Consider the following 10,288-nt stretch of genomic DNA (forward strand, 5'->3'; position numbering starts at 1 on the left):
ACTTGGTTGATGGAAATTGGTTTTCCTTTCTCACCTTGCAGCACTTTCCCTGGTTTCATTGAAATGGCAGAAGACTAAGTCCACAGCAGCATTGTCAAATAAAAGAAGCACCATCGGTGGACTAGGCATTTTGACACATTTGGATTAACCTAGATAGCAGAGTGTGAAAGCTCACAGCATAAAACATTAGGAATTGGGGGTTGGCACTGTGGTATAGTAAGTAAAGCCGCTGCCTGTAGGACCAGCGTCCCACAGGGTGCCATTATCAGTCCCGGCTGTTCTACTTTTGATCCAGCTGCCTGCTAATGGTCTGCATATGCAGATGATGGCCCAAGTTCTTGGGCCTCTGCACCCATGTGTAGAGCTTCTGGCTCTTGGCTTTGAACAAGCACAGCTCCAGGCATAGTGACCATTTGGGAAGTGAACCAGCAGATGGACGGTCTCTTCCTTTCTTGGCTCTCCTTGTTCCTCTCTCTATGTAAATCTGTTTTTCAATACATAAATAATCTTTTTTAAGAATCAGCAGCTTTGTGATAACAGAAACAAAACAGCAGTGACTTAATTCATTCTAGACTTCAAAAAGACCTAAGAATAAAAGCAGAAATTGCAAAAGATGGGAGGAAGAGGAAAAATATATGCAGCTGCACCCAAAATTAAAACATCATTTTCAAGAACTTTCCTGATTTTCTATTTTGTTTCTTCAGTGACACATTAGTCATTCAGTGACATGTTGTTTAACTTCATGGTGTTGTAAATTTCTTATTTTCTTCCTGTTGTTGATTTTGTATTGTGGGTTTTCATTTAAGGGGATGTACAGTAGCTGTGTAATGGAGACTATCATATCCACATGTGAAGATACAATACAGTATTCATGTCTACTTTCAAAGATGGACTCCCAATGAAACTGTTTACTATGTCTTGACAATAGGATGCTGGACTCTCTGCCATTGTCCATGCCTGCAATGATGGACATATGACTGTGTATGAAGAACTATACTATAGTAATGATACAGGGAAACTCAGTGATGGAGGAGGAAATTGGGGAGGGGATAAGGAAAATCCCAGGGACCTGTGGACCTGTATCATACAATGAAAATAATAAAAAGAAGTATAGTTTTTAAACAAAAAGCTTTGTAGGGTCTGGTGCGGTAGCCTAGTGGCTGAAGTCCTCGACTTACATGTGCCGGGATGCCATATGGGCACCAGTTTCAATTCTGGTGGCCCTGCTTCCCATCCAGCTCCCTGCTTGTAGCTTGGTAAAGCAGTTGAGGACAGACCAAAGCGTTAGGACCCTGCTCCCACATGGGAGACCGAAAAGAAGCCCCAAACTCCTGGCTTTGTATTGGCTCAGCTCCAGCCATTGAGACCACTTGGTGAATGAATCAGCAGATGGAAGATCTTCCTCTCTGTCTCTCTTCCTTGTATATCTGACTTTGCAATAAAAATAAATAAATCTTTTTTTAAAAAAAAAGCATTGTATAGAATGATCATCTCACATTTCCTTATCCTTTTCTTTTCCATTTTAAATTTATTTTTATTTTATTTCTAGGAAATAGAAACACAGAAAGATTGTTCATCTGTTGGTTCACTTTCCAAATGCTTCCAACAGCCAGGGTTATGACAGACAAAAATCAGGAGTCTTATATGTGGATTGATGCCACCTAAATGCTTGAGAAATTATCTGCTTCCTCCAAGGATGCACATTAGTGGGTTTGGAAGCAAAGGAAACAGAACTTGAAGCCAGGTCCTTCACTATGGATTGCAGGCATTCCAGATGGTGACTTTCCCACTGTGTCATACGTGTGCTCTCGAATGTATTTGTTTCCTATAAATCACTCAGTTTAATTACATTTGGATTCTTAGAAGATTTCCCTGTAAGTGGTGAAATTCCTGTGCTTCAGAGTCTCATTAGGGATTATGTGATAATTTCTACCAAAAAATTATGTACACATGTTGCTTCATTTACTGTTTGGGCTTTCATCTTCAAAACAAAAATCATTCTACAGGAAAATAACAGAGGTTACATTTATGAGAGAGAATTGATAGGCTATAATACAGATATAAATTGAAAGACATGATGAATTCAAGAAATATTATTATAAATGGGAAGAAAGTTTAAACACCAACAGCTTCAAGTTAAATTGCAAATCAATAAACTAAATGTCTAGGATTTGCACATTGAGAAAAGAAGTATGACAATAATAATGAAAAACAACTAGAAGGAAGATTAACAAAGACTGTTTCTGAGAAAATGTAATGGAGAGGTTGTTTTGGAGGGACAATGGAAGCAGGGATGGACACTTTATGTTCATAACTTATCTGTTTTCCTGAAATTTTTCTGTTTTCTGCTAGTTATTTCTGTTACTTAGCAAGTATTTTGGGGATTGCTACTCTGCATGTAGTATTCTGAGAGAAATAAAAACTAAAAGGCAAGAAATTTTAAAAATACTAAACATATTAAAATGTCAAAACAGACATGTAATTATAGTATTTCTTAAGTGACTATCATTTGATCAAATAGATCCCAAATATGGAAAATTAGTGGTGAATCTTCCTACATTTTTAGTTCCAGTAACCAAACTATTGATGTTATTCTATGATTGGTATGGCAAATATTAATATCCTATTTAAAAAAAGAACAACATGGGAGTATTATATTAAGAATGAGGGATTGATGAACAGCTTTTGTAAAAAAAACCATCTTTCAAATGAGTAAAAAACCAAAACACAAAACAGGAAAAAACAAAACTAGTTTGTGGTGAAATAGACTATGGGGATTTGCAGCATTTGGGATTGGATTTCATAGAACCATCCTGAAACCCAAGGAAGGATTTGACAGTAATAACTGTATAAGCAAAAGTGGTTTTACTTTTTAGGAAAAAAAAGAATAAATGTGTTAGCTAGAGGAGATGGCTTTCACTGAGAGACATACTGTTACGAGTATTTACCCAAGTCAGGTGTAAAAATTCGTTCTTTAATATTATTTTATAATCAAGTTTTCCAAAATGTCATTGTGAGCAAAGTACAAGTAACCAATCAGGAGCTGTGGTAAATTTTTGTTTAAAATCTAAAGAGGCAAATAGATTTAGAAAATCAGTGACTTTTCTCCAGGGATGTGGGGGTAATTACTTAAATTATTTCTGTGAGGTTGGGTTGCTTTGAAATCTTTTCTGCTTTTTAGTATTTGCTTAACAATATTAATTAAATGCACACTACTTGCCAATCATGGTGATATCAATCAATTTTTATTTAAATTTGTAGTGATATAACCAGTAGGTATCTTGGTTAATAATCCTATCTCTTTACTTAATATAAAATTCCATCCTTACTGAAAATAATTTAATATAGTGTAATCAAATATGGGAATTATTCTGTGCCAGAATATGACTGAAAATCTCATAAAATATGACATCATCTTTCACTTGTGCAGCATTTTGAACACTACTGCCCCCAATGCATCATCAGCCCAGTGTCAATGAATACTTTAAGAAGATAGATCTAGCACAGCATTACTGTTAAGAGTTTTGACTTTGTGAACAGATTTTGGCAATAGAGTGCTAAGTTAGAATCTTACCCTGTCTATTTATATATATTTTTTTGCTCTGGGATTCAGGGACAGCTCTACCTTTTAGGTCCAACACTAACTGATGACCTTTGCTCACTTTCCCTCAGTGTAATGACCCTCTTCCAACATGTTGATGACTTTCTCCTATCCAACCGTAACTTACAGACTTCCCAATCAAAAAGCAACCCATTCCTCAATACTTCAGGATGGTGAGATTTTGTGTCTTCACCTCCAACATCCAGTTCTGTCAACCTTCTGTCACCTTGCTGCTGATTGATTTGGGGCTGAGTGGAGTGTTCTGTGGTCAGATGTAAATCTATATTTCAGTCACATATATTCTTGAGTCAAGAGAGGATTGATTCAGTGAACCTTGTTTTTATCTCACCACCTCACACCTGATGTTTGCTTTTTACTTTTTAGAGTAAGGGGTAATCACTTAAGTTTTTGCTACTGATATTAAAGAAGTTCTAATATGAAAAAAACTGCTGCATATCCCATGACAGCACCAATGAAGGAAAGATTTGCTGCACTATATACGTCTGAATTATCATTGCAACCTCCTATCATTAGCTTTTAATAACATTAAATGCATAGTCAAATTTATCTTCATGTAGAGAGAAAATAGCTCACTGATACTGTAATTAAGCTATATAATTACCCTAGTGTGTAGTTTTTGTTACTAAGTTCCCTGAGCAGGTATACTTCATCATTTGTTGACAGAAAAGCTATATATCTCTTCTGAATCAATTTTTTTTTCAAATGGAGTCACTTGGGTTTTGATTATATGCACAGGGACACAAAATAATAGAAATGTATGCGTATTTTTAATCAGGCTAAGTTTCCTACAGAGGAAAAGAAAAAGGCTTAAATATTCCGCTAACTTACACAAAGAGTATTTGTTGCATGCCTAGTGTATGTCAAACAAAAATCTACATACTGTGGAAATTTGCACAGTAGGAAAAGCAGACAAGACTAATATTTGTTATTTTGAGAATTATTATATTATTATTATTTTATGGCACAGTTCCATAGGATCTGGGATTTCCTTCACCCTTTTCCCAAATCCTCTCCAACCACACTGTTTTCCCCTAAGCTATTACAATAGTATAGATCTTCATAAACAGTCATAAGTCCATCATTACAGGCATGGACAACGGCAGAGAGTCCAGCACCCGATAGTCAAGCTGCATTTCACAGTTTCACTGAAAATCCATCTTTGATCTAGAAGTGGAGATGCATAATGCATTGTATCCTCACATCTGGATATGATTGTCTCCCATTACAGAATCGCTATACATCCCCTTAAATGAAAAACCACAAAACACAATCAATAACAGGAAGAAAACAAGAAAATCAAGAAGCTTCTTGAAGAAAATGTTGCAGCTGCATGACCAATGAGTCACTGAAGAATTTAAGGAGGAAAAAAAGCTGTTTTGAAGGAATGAAAATAAAAACAAAAACATCAAAATTCATGAGATATAGGTTCTATTGATCTTTGTTGGTGAGATGTGTCCCCTGTAGGCAACAGATACATGAGTTTTATTGTTTTATTTAATTGTTTAAAGATTTATTAATTTTATTATAAAGTCAGATATACAGAGAGGAGGAGAGACAAAGAGAAATTTCTTCCGTCCAATGATTCACTCCCCAAGTGAGCGCAACGGCCGGTGCTCCGCCGATCCGAAGCCAGCAGCCAGGAACTTCCTCCAACTCTCCCACATGGTGCAGGGTCCCAAGTCTTTGGGCCATCCTCAACTGCTTTCCCAGGCCACAAGCAGGGAGCTGGATGGGAAGTGGAGCTGCTGGGACTAGAACCGGTGCCCATATGGGATCCCGGGACTTTCAAGGCGAGGAGATTAGCTGCTAGGCCACACCGCCGGGCCTGAGTTTTGTTGTTTTAATACAGTCTACTAATCTACGATGTTTGATTGATTAGTTTAGATCACTTACTTTCAGGGTCACTATCAATAGGTAGTAATTTGGTCTTGTCATTTTAAATGGGTCATTCTTTGACGTAGTCTTCTGTTGTGATTTTACTGGGATATTCTTCACATTTGACTTTGGTTTAGGTGTGTGCTATTACTTTTCTGTCAAGAGAACATCTTTTAGCATCATTTGTAGGGCAACTCTGGAAGAGATGCATTCCTTGAGCTTTTCTTTACAGTGAAAGAATTTTATTTCATTTTCAAAGACAAAGGAAAGCTTTGCTGGTTATGTCATTCTGGGATGACAATTTTTCCCCATTAAAATCTGGAATATGTTATTCCATTCTCTTCTGGCCTGTAGAGTTTCCTGTGAGAGGTCAGCTGTGAATCTGATTGCCATTCCTCTATACGTTAATTAATTTTTTCTTGTGCATCTTTAAGAATCTTGTCCTTGTGTTCAGCTGAAGAGAACTTGGTTATCATTTGTCGTGGTGAAGATCGCTTTTGGTCAACCCTGTTGGGAGTTGTGTACCTCTCCTGTATGTTGTTCCCCAATTCTTTCTCCACATTAGGGAAGTTTTTACTTACTATTTCATTAAATATATTTTTAAATCCAACTTCTCTTTCTGCACCTTCTGAGACTCCCATAACTCTTATATTTGACCCTTTAATAGTGTCCCTTAGTCCTTGGATACATTTCTTAGTTTGATTCAGTTCCAGTTCCAGATTTTTTATTGTTTTGCCCATTGGAAGAAATATCTTCCAATTCTTGAGATTCTTTCTTCTGCCTCCTTCATTCTATTATGGAGCCTCCACAGAATTTTTAATTTGCTCCATTGTGTCCTTCATTTCCAATAATTCTGCTTGATTTTGCTTCAAGGCTATTTCCTATGTGACACATAACTTGAACTCTTATATGTGCTTCTTATTGTTGATAAGAAGCTTTATAACAAGTGTTTTGAATTCTTTGTCCCTATTTTCTCAATGTTTCCCTCTTAACTCTGAGATTGGCAAAAGCTTTTGCTCCTTTGCAGAGGAGTCTTCAGTAATATTCATTGTGCCTCTGTCTGTTCTTTTACACCTGGTCATTGTACTTCTGGTTAGCAGATTCTTTTCCTTAGGACAGGCTTCTTAGCTGTGCTACCCACAGATCCACAGTTTGATTTTAGTGATGGTGTTTGGTACCTGGTTCTTTGTTTGTAGTCACTTGTGTCGCTGCCTCCAATGTGTTTCAGTCCTGAGATCTTCTGCTAAGTTTCCACCATCATCTTTTGGCTCACCACTCTACCTCCTGTGAGCTGTGCTGAAACTGCACCTTTGTCTGAACAACCTTTCTCCCACTCCTCATTTGAGCAGTTCCCAGAATTAGGGAGATATCAGTTGTCCTAATTCACCGGGTGTTGATGTTGTTGCTGCTGTTCTTATTGGAATCTGCTGGTCGTCAGGTCTTAGAGCTACTCAAACATGTTTTGACCCATAGGATGCCAAAGTCAGTATTCTTTTACCTTTGGGACAAATGCAATGCACTGAGTTGGAAGTGAGTTCACTTCCATCTCATCTCATATGCAGCTCACTGTTATCCCTACAATTTCCAAAGCTTTTGCCGTACTGTACAAAATGGTGCTTTATTTGCCGCTTTTGGAGTTTTGGATCTGCTGGCCATTAGGTCTGGTGGCTACCTGGTCCTAGGATGCCATGTCAGTGAAATGCACTGAGCCAGAAAAGAATTCACTCCCAGCTCAGTGCATGCACACAAATTCCACAACCTTTGCATCCTTACACAAAATGTGGCCTAATGCGGCTCTGGTGAGAGTCTGAATTGTGAGATACACTCTGTTCCCACACTGCCTGTTTGGGATCTGCTGATTTGTCTCTGCCACTGTTTAATTCAAACAAATCATCAGGAGGGCAGTTCTTTGGGTTTCCCTCCTGAACTCCAAGTGAACTGTCCTCCCCACTTGGCTGCTAATGGAGGTCTGACCAGCAGTGGAGCTCAGTTTGCTGCTTGCTGACTGCCACTGGGTTATCTGGTCACCACAACACCACACCTCTGTCTCCGCTGCTTTCCTGTGTCCATCATCATGTGTCCCTCTGCTGTTGGCTTGTTCTCTCCTGTTTTCTGGAATGTGCCCCCTCTGTTTCATCCTGGCTAATGATTCTCTGTTTAAACATGCCCTCACCCTATTCTGCCATCTTGACTTTTCTCAGAAAAGACTAACCTTATGAAATTGAATACTGACACATTTTGGGGGAATTTTAATTTTAGAATTTGGTAATCTTTTATGAATTCAGTTCTTCTAATGAGCTAGAAGAGGTCCGACATTGTCTGGATTGGAAACTGTGCTCATCAGAACTATGGCTTATTCTGAATCTCAGTGTCACTGGGTGACAATGACAGTAGGTTTTGGAGGCTATCTTTTTTTTTTTTTTCTTTTTTTTTTTAATTTTATTTTAAATTCATTAATTACATTGTATTATGTGACACAGTTTCATAGGTACTGGGATTCTCCCCACCCCTCCCCAAACCCTCCCACCATGGTGGATTCCTCCACCTTGTTGCATAACCACAGTTCAAGTTCACTTGAGATTCCCCCATTGCAAGCATATACCAAACATAGAGTCCAGCATCTTATTGTCCAGATAAGTTCAACGGCTTCTTAGGTATACACTCTCTGGTCTGAAGACAGAGCCAGCAGACTATCATCCCGATCAATTAAAAGCTCCAACATACCATCAGCAAAAATTTACATCACCATGGAATTAATTGACATAAAAATATGGAACGCTTCACGAATTTGCGTGTCATCCTTGCGCAGGGGCCATGCTAATCTTCTCTGTATCGTTCCAATTTTAGTATATGTGCTGCCGAAGCGAGCACTTTGGAGGCTATCTTAAGCCCAGTGCAGACTTTCTTTTCTATGAGGCTTACAAAAATCCTTTCTTGCCATCATTTCAGTATTTTGGGCATAATACATAATTGGTCAGTGCTCATTTTCCAGGTAGAAACATTTGTTGCATGCCTATTAGCCAGATGTTTTAAAGGTTACTGTTAGTGTTTTGATTAAGTAGACATTTTAGAAACTCTTCCTAAAATTGCAAAAGAAATATGGCTAACATGTTCTAAAGAAGAATATTTATTATGCTAAATGATTTATAAATCCGATTTCTGACTGCTCTTACTGCAATCACAATAACATATTAGAGACATGCCAGCTCCATTTAATGCCACTTGTTAAATTCAAACACTATTAAAATTAAACTATATAATTTTAACATTAAATAAACCATATTAAAGCTAGGATAATACTCAAAATTCATAGTATCTATTGTACTTATGTTTATTTTAACTTTACCATGCAAACTGTGATCAGTGTATTGTTATACATCTCTTTTCAGTTCTGTGTTTAATGTAAGATGTGATTAAGTATTCATACCAGCAAGACTACCAAATGTTATAAATTGGGACATTTTATTTTTAGAGATATTTCTTAAACATCTGCTAACACAGTACCGTGTACTCTCTTAGAGGACACAGTCTTTGCTCTGACTGAGTAAAAAATATATGATGCTTTATCCTTTTCTCCATGGCATCCAGAAAACAAGGGGGTGGAAGTCAGAATGCTTCTTTCATGACTATACATAATGAACTGCTCAGAATTCTTGTTTCACTTCCCTACAACATTAGAATTTACTTAATTAGATACTTTAGTATCAAAGAGGATCATTTTTGTCAGAGAATACACTAAACCAAAGTTGATACTGGCAGTCACTTTGAAATTTTTCATATGACTAGGAAAATGGGCAAGTTATAAGTAGAAGTGAATAAATTGATAAAGATTAGGATCTTGATTACCAAGAGGGGAATAATTTAGCTGCATGAATATGAGCATTTTATACCATAGGACATGGATTCAAGGATACCTCTGAGTTGCCTCTTAGTGCTGCTTTGCCCAATGATAAAGTCTACAATAACTTTATACAGATCAAACCATGAAGACTCATATTTTTCCATAAGGAAAGCTGAATCATTCCACCAGAGACCCTAAATGAGATGAAGTTCTGACAAGGCAAGGGGAACATAAGATGATGTGTGTAAAGAGGTTACAAATATCATATATAACATGGCTGCATGTTGCAGAAAAGGGAACTGTTTTAAAAATTCATTAGTTTCCATCTAGGTTATTCATGTATTGACAAAACATCATTCATATGTTGATAGTACTTACCAATTTTTTTTTTACTTCATCCCTTTACCTTCAGATAAAGTGGTTAAGTCTATTACTTACTCCATAGATTACAGGAATCAAAAGACTTCTAACCAGTCTATTAAAGAATGAATATAAATGGTGACACTTTGAGAATGGAAAAGACGAAATGAGAGAATGTTTACTTGAAAGAGGAATAGTTGATCTATTTTAAGTGGAAGCATGCTACAGTTGTTATTTAATTTGTTTATAAGCTCAAATTTGGGAAGAAGGGTAAATGAATTAAGGACAATGATAGAGAGAGTTGATAGATACTGTAAATCCCTTCACTAAACAATCATTTCCATACTTTTCTAGCTTGTCTCCTGAGCTGTGATAAGAACTAAGAAAAAAGGGCAGGTGGGGGGGGGGGAGAGAAAGAAAGAGACAGAGGAAGAAGTAAAAATCAGACTCTAGTTTTAAGTTTCTGGAGTGGCCTTGAGTTTGCCAGATATATCTCTAAAAAACTTAGATGAAAGAAGTGACCAAAGTAAGAAAGTTGCTATACATAAGGTCACTGGATCTTTTCTTAGACATTTTTTATAATTACTTTT

The 10,288-nt window shown here is 37.1% G+C and overlaps 1 non-coding gene across 1 annotated transcript; it reads right to left on the reverse strand.

The window, feature by feature from the left end:
* Positions 1–8,261: 8,261 nt before the first annotated feature.
* On the reverse strand, positions 8,262–8,368 carry LOC131481963 (U6 spliceosomal RNA). The gene has a single exon (XR_009246670.1). It is a non-coding gene; the product is annotated as a U6 spliceosomal RNA (small nuclear RNA).
* Positions 8,369–10,288: the final 1,920 nt, after the last annotated feature.

Source organism: Ochotona princeps, chromosome 1, assembly GCF_030435755.1.
Source record: "Ochotona princeps isolate mOchPri1 chromosome 1, mOchPri1.hap1, whole genome shotgun sequence".
NCBI lineage: Eukaryota > Metazoa > Chordata > Mammalia > Lagomorpha > Ochotonidae > Ochotona > Ochotona princeps.